This window comes from Notechis scutatus, chromosome 1, assembly GCF_049901735.1.
Source record: "Notechis scutatus isolate UNSWTSFEM ecotype Mainland chromosome 1, rNotScu1.2, whole genome shotgun sequence".
In the NCBI taxonomy this organism is placed as follows: Eukaryota; Metazoa; Chordata; class Lepidosauria; order Squamata; family Elapidae; genus Notechis; species Notechis scutatus.
The window spans coordinates 186,404,835-186,424,899 of NC_142009.1; the positions used below are offsets into that span (position 1 = coordinate 186,404,835).

Genomic DNA, 20,065 nt, shown 5'->3' on the forward strand with positions numbered 1-20,065 from the left:
AAAATCTCCAGTCAGAGGTGGGATTTGCCGGTTCTCCAAACTACTCAAAATTTTCGCTACCGGTTCTCCAGAACTCGTCAGAACCTGTTGAATACCACCTCTGGTCAGTATCAAACCCCCTGCGCATGCATGCACAAAGCGCTCCTACCAGCCACGCCCACAGAACTGGTGGTAAAAAAAGTTGAATCCCACTCCTACACCAAATGTCTTCAGTTTTGACCAACCACTTCCCATATCACAATCCCAAGTGAGAAAATAAGTATGAGAGAAATTCCTCCTTTTTTTGCTCATATATTCCTTAAATTAGTTTAAGCCTAGAATGAAAATAATAATCCAGTATACAAAGTATCTTTGAACAGACATTTTAACAATAGGAATGCCTTCAGTGGCCTTTTAGAACTGTGAACCGCATAGACCAGTTTGCATGTTTTAAGATCTCTTTTCCCCTAAATATTAATAATTGAATTGTATAAATGGGTGAAGCTTCTTTTTCTGTTTCTTGTGCACTTGTGTTACATTATAGAACCTTGAAGAGTACTGTAATTGGAAAAATTTAATTCAATTTTCCCCCTGCCTTTTAAAATCTTTTGATGTAGTCTTGTTGCCTTTTGCAACACAGCCCTTGACATGCCACTGAAATGCTGCTACTGTTCTATCAAAGCTGAATTCTATAGCGAAGAGATAATTTTCAACTGAAGGAACTTAACAGCAACCAACACTGTCAAATGTATGTAGCTTTTTCACATCTATAACAGTAAAGATGTAATGTTAATTCATACTGCTGACTATCTAGCAAAAATTGCACTGCCTTGTACATCACTGAATCTTAGAAATGGTTCAGAGGCAAAAACTCTGATTTTCTTGACAAGAAAAAGCCTTTCTAGCACTCAAAACAATGAGAATGCTTTTGTAATGGCTTTCAGAGCCAATGTGTTCTGCGTTGACAGATTTCTTGCAAGAATGATTGGAGTCTTGTGAATTACCAAGAATCTGCAACTCATTCTGAGAAATCATTTGGCCACACAATTGGTTTAACAAAAGGATGGCGGACATTTTGAGATATAGTTTTAAGCAAATGCAGGAAAAAAGTGTTTATTCTTTATTTGCTGTAGCATACCCCAAATATACGTAATCCTGGATGTGAGGCTGCTTCAGTTCAAACAATGGTAATTTTTTCTCTTGCTACATTAACTGAGAGGCAAATTAGTACTTAGCACATCTTCATAGAATTGTATGATCTCTTAAATTGGACATTATATACAGGAACCATTTAGCCTAAGCTACCGTGTTTCTCATATAATAAGGCCGGGTCTTATTTTTTTTTGAGCCCCGAAAAAATGGCTAGGCCATCTTTTTGGGGGTGACTTAATTTCCCCCTTGCATCTTCGGGCAGGTGGCAACCGCTTGGATGTTGACCTCGGCGTTGGTGGGGCACTTCGTATCAGGGTCAATGCAGGCAGCACCATATCCGGGTGTGCAACAAAAGTGCTTCCTAATGGCAAGCCCCCCATCATTCCCCCCATTTTAAATGTTTTAATATAGGCCTTAATTTGGGGGAGGGGCTTAATTTCATTTCATGCCTATAAAACATGCTGGGACTTCCTATTGGGGGAGGCCGTATTGTTGGAGAAACAGGGTATTAGAGCAAGCGCATATTCTCGATAGGTCCAAATTCAGCACATTACATTTGTACATTATTATTTTTTTAAATTACAAGTGTCACTCACTGCCTGTTGGAAGAATGAAAAAAAGAGGTATGACTAAAAATGGAGTGTCAGGGAAACAAGATGACAATATGAGACAAAAATGAACATATGTATAATATTGGGAAGCTACTGGGCCAATTTATTGAGCTCTCTAAACCACAGCATAATATCTGAAAACATTCTATCAAAACAAGCATGCATTTTAATCAAGGGACAAAAATGTATCAAGTTATATTTAGTTCCAATCTATTCTACTCATTGATTTTTCCCACTAAATGTAATTAAATATTTTTAACAGAAAGCTCAATGGATAGTTTCTTAGAGTCAGATATTATTAATTTCACTGAGACTTATTTTCAAGTGATTTTTCTCTTTCCTTTCTTGTTTGCTACATTTGCTAGTCCTCCAGAGAACTTTTAACAATTAAATCGAAAGCAGTGTAAAACAATTCTGACATAAATGATGACAAAATGTGTGACTTCTGAAGATGTTTGCTATTTTAATTGCAATGTTCCACTGAGTGTTTTGGCTGTACCTTTGACACTTCACTGAGAATACTATGTTGCTCCAGCAACCATTCCTATTTACTCTGGGATCCTGGGCAAACAAGATTTCCATCCTGAGCTTGATGAAGGTCATTCTGGCTATTGTGATGCTTAAGCACAGGTTATTATTACAGCATGCCAAGCACCACTCTTAAGATTTCCACCATAGCACAAAATCCTTATTTGCAACAAATAGAATAATTCTGTGGAAAATGGTTTCTAATGTAGTTGTGATGTCTAAATTGATTGCTCTAATTGCATACAAAGTCTTGCCAAATCCAACATCTTTTAGCTAGCTGTATATTCATATCTTCATTAACTTTACTGTCAAATCATTTATTTCAAATACCAGTAAGATTTTCTTTGAAAATCAGAAAATGAATGTAAATATTAGAATAGCCAATAGAGTTAAAAGAGGGCATAAGGTAGAATTTTGCACCAATGAATCCAAATAGTCTTTAACAGAGGAAAACCTAACATGACTCTTTTTTCTAAAGACTGATTCTGCATTTCAAAGTTTCTGTAAAGCTATTCAGAGTTTTTTTTTTAATATTTCAAATTGGATTTTTAAAAATCCTCAAATGAGCTGTGTTTAGATTGCTTGCAGTTAGAACTAGTTTCAGACGAATATACAAGAGACATTTTGGTCCCAAAAATTCATTTTTGTTGCAGAAATGAGTTGTTGAAAGAAGAAAACAATTTAGTGAAAAAAGATGATATTATCCTTGGCAATCAAAATACAGATCCACTTAACCCTGGCAACTTTTAGTATTTGTTTGTCAAATTATATACTGTCCATCTCATTCACACAATCATTCTCTGTGAATATCCTCTTTTTAAGTTTATCATCCTTTTTATGCTTAAATGGAAGAAGCCTCTTATCTCTTCAGAGCAATCACAGAATATGTGTGCGGGTATATCTTGTATTTCAATATTCTCAGTGTCACTCAACTTTGATAAGTTTAAGATGTGTGGACTTCAAATCCCAGAATTCTTTAGTGAGCATGGCTAGCTGGAGAATTTTGGGAGTTGAAGTCCACAGATCTTAAAATTGCCAAAGTTGAAAAATACTGCCTTGGAGAATATTGAAATACAAGATACACCCATACACATGCACTAGGATTGCTCTTAAGAGTTTAGATAAGAGGCTTCTTCTATTTAAGCATAAAAAGAAACAGCTGTGGCAGAGGCGAGAGAGAAGTGGCTATGCTAAATGAAGTGACTGTTTCTGCAACCTAGGCCAGATTTGGACACAGCAAAGGTACAAAAAAAATTTGTATCAAGCCCTATGAACTTCTCTGTTCTGACAGAATCAACCTGGAATATTAATTCCCAGCATCCAAGTGGTAACATGCAATAGCAAAGGTACCATTCTACCATGCAGGATCAAAGAAATTATGTCTGATCTATTATTCACAGAATTGTTTTTTGCCTCCAGGAGACGAATGTAATTAACTACTACGTTCCATAAAGGCCATAAAGAAAAGCCTGTCAATATGTTTAACTCACTCAGATTGAAAAATACATAAAGATGGGGTAGGGGATTTACATTTTGAACACCATCATCTGGATGTATGAATGATCACCAGATGTGATCATTATACTGCTGACAATTTGGTCACATGCTAAGGGAAATCAAGGTGAGTTAAGAGAACCCTACTCTATTTCTACTACAGAGAAATAGAAATATTATTTTTCAGGCTAAGCATAACAAGGACCAAACAGGAAGCAATATTGCCATGTTTAATGACCCTATTCTTACATTTGAGAGATACAGGTAACCCACCAAGGAATTGATCTTTTTTTATCTGCATTTTCCTTTGAAATAAACAATGACACTTTTAAGACAGACATCCAGGGTTCCACTCAAAACAAACACATCCCCAAGTGCATTAAATTAAATGTTCATGACTTAAAATGGGTGAATAATGCAAATGTTGGGTAAAGTAGGCATCCTCTACAAGACTATTAATTCTGGAGTCTAAAATTATGCAATTGCAGTATTGGATGCCAGCTATCAAGATATATCTGGACTCTGTACGGTTCTGTTCAGCCAAAGTAGCTTAAAACCTAAAAGAACCATCCCAAAATTCAGAAAAGATATTTTACTCGAGCACTGGTAAATCTGATGTTAGAATGCAATGTAAAAAAAGATGACATGTAAGCAAGAGCTAGCAAAAGAATTTATGCAAATAACGGTAGAAAGAGTTTGACCAACTTTACCTATTATATTGTATTAGGGGGTAGTATTGGGCGATACTCCTGCAATCTCTGAAGCTTCCCTGTCATCAACCAAGTGTCCATTTGGCAGGAACAACTTCAGCGAAGAAGGGAGGGTATCAAGAGGTACGTCTGCCTGATCCACTCCCCTGCCACTATTTTTACATGTGATGAGGAGGGTAAATAGGAAAGGCATTTGTGTGCTGGACTTGAGTTACAGAAAAACCCTTTTTTTGTTCTTAAGATTTTCTTTCAGCCTCTGGTAGATACAGAGGACAATTTTGATTTCACCAAAGTTCACAAGGTATTAATATTCGGCCTTTTTTCATCTTCTGAGAAATTGGTCCATATGTACATACAATATGGGTATCAAGCCCTGAGGTTAAGCTTTAAATATTCAAAAATGAGAAACAACGAGCCACTGTAAATTAGCATTTTTCATTTTTTAGTAGCATGATCCTGTGACATAGGAATCAGAAACCCTGATTTATTCCATTCCCCAAAAGTGGTTTATTCTTAGTTTAATATTCCTGTCTTAAGAGAAGCAAATCAGATATACCGGTTTCACACCTCCAAAAATAATAAGAAATATTTCCAAACTCTTAATTTGCCCCTACAAGCTAAAGCTGTGAAGTATAAATAATTATAAGCATGCATCATCATTAACTAGAATTTTGGATTCATTCACAATATTCGAAATATAATGAGCAAAAAGAAATCTTTGCACCAGGAAAATTGTACCTCTGTATCTGAATTTTGTACCTTCTTTTTCTTCTCCAGTATATCCTGCTGTACAAAATCTGTTCATGTTGGATACCTCCCATTCCTATCAGCCCTCACTGTCATCTGAATTGATATTTCTGTACACAGTACTGTGAAAATACTGTGAAACTCATTTAACAGACTAATCAGATTGAGATTGGGTTCATTATTCACCAGTATCATCTCAAAGTATCACATCACAAGTTATATAATTTGTATAATGAAATCATTATGTAAATTATATAAATGACATCATTACACAAATGATGTAAATCACCGCAGAAATTTTTGTCACATGAAATGCTTATTGTAACAAGGTCTATTAAATCAAGGGTTCACTGTGCTAAAAGGAAAAGACCTGCTGTATGGAGAAAAATAAATAATTTAGGAAGTATGTCCTCCAGGGTAATTTTTTCTCTCATTATTATTGAATTTCCCATTGAGAAATACTTGGTAAAGTGTCTTTGGAAAGAGGCAGTTTTCAAACACTTGAAAATTCCTGATAAAGCTGAAAATATGACACTACTATGTGACCATAAACACGTTAAGCTGCCAGAGTGCCACAGAATCAAAAATAAATTATGCTTCCTTAGATCAGGTTTCTATCAACACTTAAGATACCAGCAGTTAAATGTGTTACGTGAGCAGGGAACAAAAAATCCATTTAAGCCTTTTAGCCTAAACATAACCTCTTCCCTCTGCCATAGGGGAGCATCCTTTTTTACCTGTCTAGAAAAGATTGCTGTTTTTGAAAAACGTAAGAAGGATAAATGCTATTCAAAACTAATTCAAGAATCCTCACTTTCTTCTAGGATTATTTACTGATAGATCATTTACCACCATTCTTCCATTGTTCAAATATTTTATGTATGTTCAGCTTTGATATCTTCTTTTTCAAACTGTTAAAGCTGAAAAATATCCCCCTCTAGACCTGGTGTTTTAAAAATATGTATTTTCCTTCACCTGTTACAAATAGTAGGATAGATATACTCAAGCATTTAAGATTTAATGGCTTAAATACACATATTTTCAAGTGAATATGTTTTGCAACCTGTGGAATTTAATTCAAACTCAAGCAAGAAAACTCAGATATTCTCACTGCATAGAATATATTTGAAAGGAAAATACATCGCATTATATTATGAAATTATGAAGTCTGCACAGGATACTAGATTGAATTTACCACAGTGAAAACTAAAGTGGTCTGTGAAGAACTCTTAAACATTAATCCTCAACTCTGGGAGAATGTACTGTATAATAGAGATTTTATTATGTACCATGCTTACTTCCAAATAAAGTCCCTAGCCCAATCCCTCACAATAAATTCTAATCCACATGTATTTTTATTTAAACAGCAGAATCCAACATCTTAATACCTCTTGTTGATTTGTAAATCAAAACAATTCTCATATTAAAAGCAGGATCAATTGCCTTAACAAAAGGAGCTCCCTTTCAATCATGAGTTTTACTGCCTTCAGCATTAATCTCAATCTTTTATCAGAGGAATGTACCTCTAAAATTAAAACATAGTGCACTTTTATGCATTAGCACAAGTCACATGGAGTATTTGGTGCTCCAAAAAATTAGTTTTCTTCTGGCCACATAGATTGCAGTGGGAACAGGAGTTCTGGAACACGAGACATTAGTCTAGGATAGTGCTGATATGTTATAGGGCAGAGAAAATATATCAGGGAAGGAAAAGGGGGCTATATATTCTGTTTTCTCCAGTCTGAAACACTGAAATTCCATTTACAGAAGAGTTAAAGCTCATATTTACAAAGCTTTCAGCAAGGAAACATAAAGTAACTGTAACAATTACCGCAGAACCTGCTGTACGGAATCATTTTCCTGCTAGAGTTGGGGATCACTTTCAGTTCCTGCACTTTGAAGAAACCCAAATACTTGTGGAGGTCTGGCCTGTTTCCGACATCAAAGCTTATGTTGCTGTTAATATGTAGGTAGGTTACCATAATGGAATAACCCATCCACTCCAAAATTCTCCACCCATCTCTTTTTGCAAACAACACACAAGTGTTGTCCATTTGTCATGAATGATAGAACAGATTACAGTAATTACAGAAATACAGAAAAAGTGTGCTTTTGATCTGTTTCTTTAAAGCTTGGGAATCCATAAGCTTCACTTCTGAAATATTCTTTCCATTATCTGCTCAGCTAAGTAGCACTTGGGAAGTCTACAGAGTCAAAGCCTCATTGCTCATCCCGCATACCTGCAATGCCACAGATCATAATTCTGCTATAGGAACATAAGGTGCTTGCTGCCTCAGTCTACTTGACACTGACTACAACTGGCATGTCAGGGTTTTAGGCAGGCAGTTTTCTAGTTCAATGCAGAAATGCCAGGGATGAATTTGAGATCATCAATGTGGTAATATAACCTATTGATCATTTTATCATTTTCTGTAAGGCCTTTGTATAACTAGCAGTAAGTCTAGGAAGATGTGGGCATTCTTGGTGGGGGTAGGAGTATCTTTGCTCAGAGTGCCTCATTCTGTTTTGATTCTGCCAGTTTAGAAGGAATAGGAAAATGGGTGAAAGTTCAAGGTACAAGATACACAGTTGTGCTTTCTCATGGGACTTTCCAAACTTTCCCATGAGACTTTCCGTGGCTGTATGATCTCACCCTAGCAAGGTAACATCTGGGACTTTCCAAGATTGTGTGTTCTCATGCTGGTGAAGTAATCTCCTGTTGAGGTCATTGTTTTCTGAATATGCATACTGTATTTTTGCTTGTGTTTTTTCTCAATAAATACTGCTACCTGAGTTCTCTCAGGGTTGGCATTTTCTCAGAGACAGTTCCCTGTGTCTCATTTCAATGTCAAACCACCATAAATGGTGACCCCGACGTGATAGCTTGGAAAGCTATACGTTTCCCGCATCCTATACTCATCGTCGCGGACGCCGACTGGGCCCTCATCTTCTTCGCTGGACGAAGATAGATTCTTTTCGTGAGTATGGGGGAGATCTCTCGAAGGCTCAGAAAGAGCACATCAGGGAATTGAGAGGGATCATTGGGAATAGTTTTGGGTTTGGAATTGGCAGTAGGGGTTGTGCTGTAGGAAAGAAAGAAATTGAGGACTTACTACAGTATGTTTGGAAAAATATTAAGTCATATCCAGAGGGAGGTAGTATTAAAGTAGAGTCCTGGAAAAAGATAGGGAAATTTTTGCACGAGGAACCTCGTGCCCCTTCTTCAATTTTGTTAACCTGGAGAGTGATTATGGATGCATTAGCTACTTATGAACAACCGCTCCTATCACCCCCTGAAGAAGGTTTGCCGCTTTACCATGCGGTATCGTTTGTTGCCGCCGACGGCACCTCCAGATAAATCTGGGGGACTGTCTGGCGCTAGAAATACTTTGTCAGAGGATAAGAGTTTACCTTTAAGGGTTCAGGTGGATGCAGTTACTGCAGCTATTCAAGAAGCAAAGAATAGAGGGGAACTATCAGGAGATGATTTGGTGGAGTTTGGAGTAGAAGTTCAACTTAATCCAGTGGAAATTGTCATGGATGCTGCATTAAATCCGCGGCGGGAGTGGAAGCCTTTACAGCTCAGAATTTTGAGGGAAGTTAAGCAAGCAGCAAAAGAATATGGTGTTAGAACGCCATATACTCAGGCATTGTTAGAAGCAGTTGGTTATGGAAATAAAATGATTCCGGCTGACTGGAAAGCTCTGTTGAATATGATTTTAACTCCAGCTCAATATTTGGTGTTAGATCAGAAATGGAGACAGCTGGCAGTCCAGAGGGGAACAGCAAATGTTACCCCAGATCAGCTTTATGGAGCTGGTAATTTTACAACAGTGGAACAACAGAGAGATGGTATGCCTGAGGAAGGGTTCATTCTTCTCCCACAAATAATTTTTCAAGCCATAGGGTCTCTCCCTGACGGCGAAGGTGGTGAGAAGACCTTTACTAACATCAAACAAGGGAACAATGAACCCTATGAAAATTTCATTAGCAGACTGAAATTGGCTATAGAAAGACAAATTGATAATCAATTCGCCCAGAAAGAGTTGCTTTTTAAGTTAGCAGTAGAACAAGCTAACACAGATTGCAAAAAGATTTTAAATCCACTTATAGCAAGTGGGGAGAGAGAAATCGCAGATTTGATTAATGCATGTAGGAAGGTTGGGAGTCAGTCTTTTAACATGGAAACTTTAGCTTTGGCTTTACAAACAGGACATGCTCAAAAGGGGAATTGTTTCAATTGTGGGAAGCCTGGACATTTTAAAGCGCAATGTCGGGCTCCTGGAGGAGGTCAAAGTCAGCAGAATAAGAGATCAATGGGACAGGGTGTTCGTCCTAAATCAGTGTGCCCAAAATGTAAGAAAGGATACCATTGGGCATATCAGATGCTCCTACAGTTTTTACTGATGGAGGGAAAGTTTTTGGTGCTTGTGTTTGGAAAGATAAATCTGGAATTTGGCATACAAAAGTGACTTCAGAGCAGAAGTCTGCCCAGCAGGCAGAACTTGCTGCTGTAGTTTTGGCTTTTCAAAATTTTCACAATCAGGATTTTAATCTAATAGTGGATTCATTGTATGTGTATAATTTGTTACCCTTTGTAGCAGGTTCTTATTTGTCTCCTGGAATATCACCTGATATTTTAAGATTGCTTTTGTTGTTACAAGGATGTTTGGAGCAGCGTGTGAATGTGTGTTTTGTTGCTCATATTCGTAGTCATAGTAATTTGCCTGGAATTTTATCACAAGGTAATGCCAAAGCTGACAGTGCTGTAACTTCAGTTCTCACTGTCCAGCCATGGGACAGTCATAGTTATTTTCATCAAAACGCTAAAGCATTGGCACAGCAATTCAAACTTACTACTGCAGAAGCTGCTGCCATAATTCAACAATGTCCAACTTGTTCAAAGCAGGGCACAGCTATTCCTATGGGAGTTAACCCCAGAGGGTTGAAACCTTCAATGATTTGGCAAATGGATGTTACTCAATATCCGCCATTTGCGCCCTGGAAATATATACATGTGACTGTGGATACTTATTCAGGATTTTTAATGGCTACCCCTCAAAGAGGTGAGATGGTTAAACATGTCATCAATCATTGCATTAAGACTTTTTCAGTTGCTGGTACACCTAAAACTTTAAAAACTGATAATGGTGCGGCTTATCGGAGCACCGGTTTTGATCAGTTTTGCAAACAATGGTCCGTGGAACATAAATTTGGCATTCCATACAATTCTACTGGGCAGGCTATTGTAGAACGTCATAATTCCACGCTCAAGACCATGTTGACTAAATTAAATAAAAAGGAGGGAAGCTCCTGGGGCTTCCGGCGATTCAAGATCAATTAAATCTAGCTTTATATACTTTAAATTTTTTAAATTTGTCTGGTAACCCCCCTGCGAGCGCGGCCAGCAGGCATTTTTCTTCTCCTTCTACAGATGCGGTGAGACCTCGGGTGTTGGTGCGGTTTCTTCCGGATCCGGCATGGGTTCCTGCTGAGCTGATAACGTGGGGACGTGGTTATGCAGCAGTTGAACATCTTGGTCAAATTCGTTGGGTTCCTGGTCGGTGTGTTCGGCCTGATCATTCGCAGGCACCTGTGAAGGAAGTTTCGGAGGAGCAGGATGGCGTATCTGTGGTTCCTGATCCTGTTGATTCTGCCTAATCTGTCCTGGGCTGCTCGGGTGCGGAGAGAGCAGCGACAGCATGTTCAGCGTGCCGGAGATTTGGGCGATGATTTGTGGACAGATAATAATTACATTAAAGATTTGCGCACAACTGCCAAAAAACTTGAACATCACCAATTGTTGGTTGTGTATGCACCTTCCTGGGAGAGTGGGAGAAGGACTGACTCTACATGGAGTTCCATTTAATCGGTCTACCTTGCAGACCGGAAAGCATAACATTTCATATGCCATGAACTTCACAGTCAAGGTGAAGACTGCACTGCAGTCTCCAGCACATTTATGTTTCCAAAACATTACAAACTCACAATTCTTGGGGAATCATAGTGTCTGCAATTACACTATTAAGTGGACAAATGGTTCAGAGAACAACATAACTTGGGTAAATGGGAAAAATGAGTCTGACGATTTGGCCAGTATCAATATCTAGACATGAAACAGCTGATGCAAGCGGCAAGTCAACAAGGTTATGTACAGCTGGAAGGGTTTTGGTTTTTATGTGGACTGTGGGCATATCAACAAATCCCTGCAAATTGGTCAGGGACATGTACTTTGGGGTTTGTCATTCCGGTTATCTATAAGTTAGATACATTACCTCCTGAGGTTCGGATCCTAAATCGTCGGGAATTGGATTCGGTCTAACCATGGGAGGTAATCTGTGGACACAAATTTCTCGAGGTCTTATCCCGCCTTTGGGAATTGCTATGAACTATAGAGATATTCATATTTTAAATAATTTTACTGTTGCTATGTTTAATGATACTATAAAGAATATTAAGATGATTAATGTAGAAATGTCTGAAATTCGTACAGTTACTTTGCAAAATCGATATGCTTTAGATATTATGTTAGCTGCTCAAGGAGGAGTTTGTGCTTTAATTCATTCGCATTGTTGTGTTTTTATACATAATTATGAGCCAAACATTACAAAAACTGTTCAGGACATGGAAGATCGTATTGCTCAGCATCAATCTGGAGCTGATGGGTTTAATGCATCATTCTGGGACAGTCTGTGGTCCTGGCTTCCTGATGGATCATGGTTTCGCTCCTTATTGCAAGGGGTTGTTATTATTATTGCTATATGTATCTTATTATGTTGTTTTATTCAATGTATTCCTAATCTATTACAAATGTGTACCTCAGTCTTCCGGCGTGAGGGATCAGGTCATGAGGGAACTGTGTACTATGCCACTAAAACACCCCCTATCTTTGAATAAATAAAAAGGAGGGAATGTGGTAATATAACCTATTGATCATTTTATCATTTTCTGTAAGGCCTTTGTATAACTAGCAGTAAGTCTAGGAAGATGTGGGCATTCTTGGTGGGGGTAGGAGTATCTTTGCTCAGAGTGCCTCATTCTGTTTTGATTCTGCCAGTTTAGAAGGAATAGGAAAATGGGTGAAAGTTCAAGGTACAAGATACACAGTTGTGCTTTCTCATGGGACTTTCCAAACTTTCCCATGAGACTTTCCGTGGCTGTATGATCTCACCCTAGCAAGGTAACATCTGGGACTTTCCAAGATTGTGTGTTCTCATGCTGGTGAAGTAATCTCCTGTTGAGGTCATTGTTTTCTGAATATGCATACTGTATTTTTGCTTGTGTTTTTTCTCAATAAATACTGCTACCTGAGTTCTCTCAGGGTTGGCATTTTCTCAGAGACAGTTCCCTGTGTCTCATTTCAATGTCAAACCACCATAATCAATATGCAAAGCAATGAATTACACAATTGTACAGGTTCACAGCCAGGTACAGGAAGCAGTGGCACATGGGATAGGAATCGCAAATCGTTAGGCCTAATGTTCTAATCAGAGGAAGCAAGATGGAGAGGGACCAGGGAAGAGCTATTTTCTCTAGTATTATCCATTCACCATTCCAAAGTTGCTTTTTCTTTTATCTGACTTAATTATTTTGTTCCTAATTATTCTGTACCCTTAATTACTTTACAGTCAAGTTTTTACTGCATTCTCAATACTAAAAAAAATATGGTGTTGTTTCATAAAAAGTAATGTATAAATTGCATTAATTAAAGTAGGAGAATGATGCTATCATAAATGTTCTCTAACCTACAAAGTAAACTAGTTTATGATAAAAGAAATAATCTAATCTAAATTCAGTTAGTCTCAGAGTTCTGAACATAATAAAATATTGGGCAAAAAAAAGTTTCCAAAATGCTACTGCAATCAGTGGAACATTAAAGCTAGAAATCAAACGCAGTTGCATTTTAAGAACAATTAATGTTAAAAGTTTGTGCACAAACTGGACTTGGGCTACTCGCTGTCTCTCAGCCCAATCTACCTTACAAGACTGTTGTAGAGAAAAATGGAGAGGAAGCACTATGCATGCATCTTCAGCTCCTGAAGGAAATTGTAATGGTTAAGTCACTCTTGATTCCTGGTAAATACAGGAATGAGTCCATGCAATTTTCTTGACAAGATTTTCAGAATTGGTGTTCTTTGTACCTAAAGCTTGCAGCCCCCCAATAGCTTTAACCATTATTATGTATCAAACTGGCATTCCTAAAAGGCAAGGTAGAACACAAATCTAATAAAATAAATATATAAATATAAATAAATAGGTGACATTTTGGCCTTTCCATTAACTCACATACAACTCAGATAGATAGATAGATAGATAGATAGATAGATAGATAGATAGATAGATAGATAGATAGATAGATAGATTTCAGTTCATGTATAAGAAATTACACATGTATCTCTCAAATGAAAACAACAATATAAAATGTTGTTCCAACAACTTCAACTGATTTTAGCTTCAGTTTGGTATTTTTGTTTTTGTTTTAATTTTTTAATGAGTTATGTTTTTAATGTATTTTAATCATGTTCTCATTCTAGTAACATTCTAAAAGCATTCATACAAAATTAAATTTTAACTTCTGCATACATTCTGAAAGTGGGTTAATATACTTACATATGGTTTAGAAAAGATCTAGTCTACTTATTTTAAATTATAATTCTCACACCATATAATTTAAACACGTATTAATAATTATAATTATACATGTGAACAAATATTAATAGCTAACATTGGAAATAATGCTGAGAAGAAAAACATTTTAATCAAACAAATATATGTATAGCTTTTAAAAAGTCATTCCATCACAAAGACGATTAAAATGCAATTAAGCAGCAACATTTTCGCTTCCCTGCAATGACAGCATCAAAAACTCTGTGGGCAGCATCATACATTGTGCATCTTTCTTCTAAACTCCTAAGGTAGATTGGAGCATTTGCTCTATTATGGAAGGGAGTCATGCTACAACCACCTAAAAATGTTATAGATGAATGGATACAGAGAAACTGTGGTAGCAGTGTTTTCATTCCCATTCTCCTCCACAGCACATAGTTTGGTTGTTCTCCCCCCGCAGAGAACCACAATGTACATTTAAATTTCTTACTTGCGTCAATTTATCCTGAAATAAAATTAATTGGCAACTTCATTTTAATCTGCTCCCTCCCTGTTCCAATTCAGTTTCTGAAAGTCAAGGATATTATCACTTAGTGAAACAACATTAACGTATTTTGGAAATATAAGCAAATATATAACCTATATACATATGTTACACAACTATTTCAAACCAAGCCGAACAGATACATGCTTCTAAGAACTGCTTTATCTTTTAGCTAGTGGCATCCTGTTGCTAACCACTTAGAGAATAACAGCCTTTATCAGTCTTGTAATTACCTGCTAGATTTTCACTAGAGTTCTGCTACTGTAGTTTTTAATAGTCAATTTAGCAGTTTTTAGCACCTTAAACTTACTGCCAATATTTTTAAAAATATGTGGCAAGTAAGTTATAAAGTATTTCAATTTTTCCAGACTCCATTCAAGAACCACTGTAAATATAATCTTCCAAGGTGGGTCAGGCACCTTATCTTACAGATGACAAATTGCTAAATGAAAGCTACACTGCAGGCTGTTGTATGACCTTGGAAATGTGTTTTACTATGAAAAATACAACACAAATATTCTTGTTACGTTACCATATTGCTATAACCTGGTAGAAATATTTAACATTACCCCACAGCATATTACCAGTAGCACTGGTAAAACATTTTAAAACATGTGAAATATTAATGTTTTGTACAACTTTAAGCAAATTAAAAGTAAAATAAATTTCTCTCATTAATTGAAATTTAAGAGAGAGACTAAGAAGTTACTTTAATATGTCTGCGGGTATCAAAACTGGGGATTCCTATTCTCCAACACACAGGAACATTTCATTTGCCACATATTTCAAAATGATATAGTAGGTAAAGGGAAAACCTCTTGGTTTTTTTTCCTGATAACACAAACTGATCTTTACAAGCCCTTTCATGCCATTTCATTTCAGCACCACTGAGTTATATAACAGCATGCCCTGATGTCAGTTCCAAGTTTTTAAGCTTCATTTATAGGTTTATCATAGCACAGCCCTTGAAGCATGCAGCTTCCGCCCCCACCCCCCACCCCATTATGCAAGGAAAAGTACCCTTCCCAGGCAGGCCCGGCTTCTCTGATGACATCGTTAATGCAGAGCAGCTCCTGCTATGCAGGGGACGGAGCACTGCCTGCAAAACCGAGGGGGGGGGGGGAACCTCTTTGCCCTCATATTATTTATCCATTTGAAGCATGAGAGAATTAAGGGCACATATTATCCTGTTGTTGTTGTTTTTAAAAGTAGGCTATGTTTTAAAATGCAGCGTTATTTCTATTGGCACCCACGAGCATGCAAGTACTGTATGGGAAGAGAACTACAAACCCGCACTTTCCCGTGGGCTCCCAGACCCGCGTGCCCGCACAAAACCACCCTTCCCCCGCAGTCAACAGCGTGCGCCCAAGAATTGCAGACCCTCCTGCCTCTTCCCTAGGTCGGGCTGATGGGTGTGGACCTGGAGGGGGGGGGCAGGAGCTAACCTTAACAGCTTGTACCCCCGCCTACCCCAACGGGAACCGGAGCCCCGCAGTTGTCTGGCTGTCCGGCCTGCGTGCAGTTCTGTTTCCCCTCCTCGTCCGCACACGGCCATTGTCACAAAGTCTGCAAACGGCCTCCAGACCCGGCTCGGTGCTGCTTTGCGGCGATACGACGCTTCCGTTATCCGCATCCAGGCGTCCTCTCTCCAGCTGCTGCAGCCGGCAGCCCCTCTGGCGGGGGGGACTGGACGTGGGGCGAACCGTGGCAACATCCCCCTTGGTCGTTTCAATCCTAACCTTCCCTTCCCCTGAGCAGGGTTAGATAAACCAAGGGAGAGGAATCTCGCCACCCACCCACCTTGCCCGGTACCCCCCGCGCAAAGCCCCTGGAAAGAGAGCGGCGGCAGGGGAGAGAGAACCCACCTGAGTTTTAACTGAGCTCGGGGCGCGCCGCAGTAGGAAAATGCGGACGCGGGAGGTGTGGAGGGAGGAAAGTGGCGGCGGGCTGCTCCGAAGGAAAGGCGTCGTCGTCGTCGTCGTCGTCGCCCGCTTTCTTTTCGCGAAGCAGACTCGAGTCCCGCGAAAAGGCGGCGGCGCGTGTGCCGTCTCCTCAAGGCAGCTTTCCTGGGCCCTTTCCCCTTCTTCTTCCCCCCTCCCTTCCGTGGCTGTGCAGTCTCGCCCTCCCTCAACGCCTCGCGGGCGCTCCCGCCCACCCGTCTTGCTCGGTGAAGGCCGGCCGGCCTGTGCCAAGACCTGGAAGCGTAGAGCCAGCCTGCCTGCCTGAGTCGGATTCAATGCTAAGTCATCCTCCCCCCAGAGCCGAGGGAGAGCAAGCGAGCGAGGCCCTTTCCCCTCCTCCTTTTCAGCGGCTCTGTGGCTAAAGGGATGGCAACGCGCGTGGGTGTGCTCAGAAATGCCAGGAAAGGACGCCGAGCTTACCAGCTCTCTTTAAAAGGATACCGGAATACCGGTTCTTTACAAAGCAGTATGCCGTCCTTAGGAGAAATGAGCCAGGTTTTCGTTTCTCGACTTAAACCCATCATAGAAATAATAATCCCGCTGGCTTTGCATGTACGCATCTGACCAGCTACTCGTACCTACGTTGAGTTGGGTAATAGAGGTGTATATAGAGCCTGTGTTGCAGAGCAGCAGAAAGACAGATAGATGAGTGTACACGTGAAGTAAAACCGAGCGAGTAACACTATTATTCGTTTTAAATATTTATTTACGCTGCCCTTCAAAACAGTTTCCCTGAAGATGAGGATCAAAGAATTATAACGAGCGGTTTAATACTTTGGGTTCTAATAGAAAAAAATGTGAAATGTAATAGGTGATATGAGGATTTTTCAAAGAGACACAGACACACAACTAGGAAAGAATGGAACAACTTGCCACAGCCAACTCACTGCAGGACAATTCGTCAGGGTCAGCTCGCAGTGGGACAACTTGTTGCGGGACAATTTAACAATTCTATTTAATTATTTAAAATAAATAAAAAATATTTTAATTTTTGACATTTACATTTCATTCTATTCCTCCTTTTACATCTTTTCTTTAATGATTCTATTCCATCATTTCTTTGATATGAGTGTAACTCTTATCCCACAGCGAGTTGTCCTGTGTCAAGATGGCCATGGCATGTTGTCCTGCAGTGAGTTGGCCATGGCAAGTTGGCTATGATGAGTTAGCCGTGGTGACTTGGTCATGGCGAGTTGGCCTTGTCGAATTGTCATAGACCCCAACTAGGAGGTCATAGGAAGGCAACTGAAAACTTTAAACTCTCTTGTAAGCTGGGCTGAAGAAACCAACCAGCCTGAAGGAGTATTGTGAGCTTCTGTAAACTTGAACCTAGATCTCCTAGATTCCAGTTCAACATGTTGGATTTGCACAGTAAAAGTTGTTTAATCCAGTTACTAGAGTAGATTGAACACTAGATTGAATGCCAACTGCAACAAAGAAATAAATACCCAGACTGACCATAGGTTACCACTTTCTGCTATTGCACAAGAGTTATTAGATACTCTGTTGTGCAAGGTGATATTGGTAGAAATAACACAAATCTTGTATGGTCAGAAGTCAATCATTTCTTGTCATCATCAGCATACATAATCATGTATTTTAATATCTAGTTTCCCATGTTAGTGTGATGGAGGGAATAAGGAAACAAGACTCCGGTAGCTAGAGACTTGGAAGCAACCCATAGCACTCTTGAAATAGTTTTGATTTCTCGTGTCCTCAATAGCATACTATGGTACATACATACAAGATGTGGATTTCACAATCTCAACACCACTAAATGGATTATTGTTTGGATCAAGGCTTCTTCCAAGGGTTCCACAAGAATTATTTATTAGATTTATATCCCACCTTTGTTTTGTCCAGTGCAAGGCAATGAATTTTATAGGTTTCCATAGGAGACTTAGATAACAAAAAGTTAATTTGAATGCAGTTGTTGTCCATCACTGCTTCTAGATCAGTTCTGGGATTTTTCCTGTTTTAACAGGTTCCATGGTCTGAAAGTTTAAAAACCCATGGTTTGGTCCAGATAGAGTGAGAATTCTAGGTATTGAATCCAGCAAATTTGGAAAGCAGTTGCTTTCCTAACTTTATAGAAAAGTAATAAATGGTAGAAGTAATCTATTCTGTAAGAACATATTGAAACTCAGTTCAAACAATATACTATACCACATTGTGTAGAATTAGAGGGCAGAAGAAAAGAGCAGAAATGATGAATAATGCCTTTATCTTTTGTAAAAGGCCAGATGACTCAAGCAAATTATCCATCCACAAGAAAAAAGAGAAACAGAGTCATTTAATAAAAGGATAGCTTGCCAGGAAATAGTCCAATTGCTATATCAAACATGTTCTTAATGTTGAAGAATGACCTTCAGCTCTACTTGACAGTTGCAAAAACAGTAATCTTCACTATAAGATTCTTACAGTGCAAACACTCTGATCAGAATTGTCACCAACTCTTTCAGCGATTCTGGAAGACTCCCTACGAAATGCTTTGTAGAGTATTCGATATTTCAGTATTTGGGAATGAGATTTTATCGAACAATTCTGAACACGTTCTGTGGGCTCATCCACAAACGACTGTGATGTGCTTTCTTTGAGATAGGAGGAAAACGTATCAATATAAAGCACTCTACTTTTTCTTTGCCTTGAGAATGAGACTGGTGAGTGCTGCTACTCTAATGAAATATAAAATACTGTAGGACAATGATTGGTGGGTTCCTTGTCAGCCTTTTGTCTTCCAGCCTATCTTGCCACCAGTCATTCCCATGAATACAAAAATGTTCTTTCAACATTTCTAGTGTGGCAGGTTCACTTCACTGAGAATTATTTTATATTTAACAATGAAGAAACAAGGAAATTGTCTAATCAATTTCTTGATCCACATCCCTGACCATTGTGTTTTTGGATCCAGAAAAAGCAGTTATCAAAAAGTTGAATAAAATTTATTAAACGAGATCCAGAAAATTTGTTTTAAGAGCTGCTGCAGGACTGTTGAAAAAGCTGGTGACATTTCTGATCAGACTGTTTCCACTAACAGTTATAGATTGTTTTCTATACAGAATGGTCACAAACTAAATATAACTACTGTACATGGTAAAAATAATTTTATTCAGTGGCATTTGTCAAGGAAGATCTTTTTCAGTTGTCAACTATAGCTCATATATTGTATTCAGAAGAAAGCACTAGGACAAGAAGCAATGGATGGAAGCTAATTAAGAAGAGAACCAACCTACAACTAAGGAGAAATTTCCTGACAGAACATTTAATCAGGGGAATGGCTTGCCTCCAGAGGTTGTGAATGCTCCAACACTGGAGGTTTTAAAGAAGAGATTGGACAACCATTTGTCTGAAATTGTATAGCGTTTCCTGCTTGAGCAGGCGGTTGGACTAGAAAACTTCCAAGGTCCCTTCCAACTCTGTTACTCACTAATTTTACAGTATAATATTCATTGGGGAAAATAGCCACCCCCTTCTAGACCAGCATTTCAGTCTTATTATATGAAATTAATTATCCCCTCTCCATCACCATTACCACCAAAATAAGTTGTGCAGTTAAAATGTTTGGTATTTCTCCTAATCGTAGTTGAAAGAACCTTGAAGAAAAGGAGTCCACTGACCATGGATGATTCCACAACAGGCTCACCAGACCAGATGGAGCCTAGCTCATTGCTCCTCCTCTGTGGGCCATAAACTCTACCTATGGGATCTTCTGTTGCAATAGCAGGGATAATA

At 38.8% G+C, this 20,065-nt stretch overlaps 1 protein-coding gene across 11 annotated transcripts in view; it reads right to left on the reverse strand.

Annotated features, from left to right (window-relative positions):
* OSBPL6 (oxysterol binding protein like 6) overlaps positions 1–16,493 on the reverse strand; it is a 101,471-nt gene extending 84,978 nt beyond the window's left edge. For 7 of the 11 annotated variants that reach the window (XR_015746599.1, XM_087950454.1, XM_087950500.1 and 4 more), the window contains exon 1: positions 16,238–16,447. The gene's annotated coding sequence lies outside the window, so the exon portion shown is untranslated. Of the gene's footprint in view, positions 1–16,237 lie in introns of all 11 variants that reach the window. The other 4 variants (XM_087950492.1, XM_087950495.1, XM_087950479.1 and 1 more) reach the window with 4 other exon arrangements.
* Positions 16,494–20,065: the final 3,572 nt, after the last annotated feature.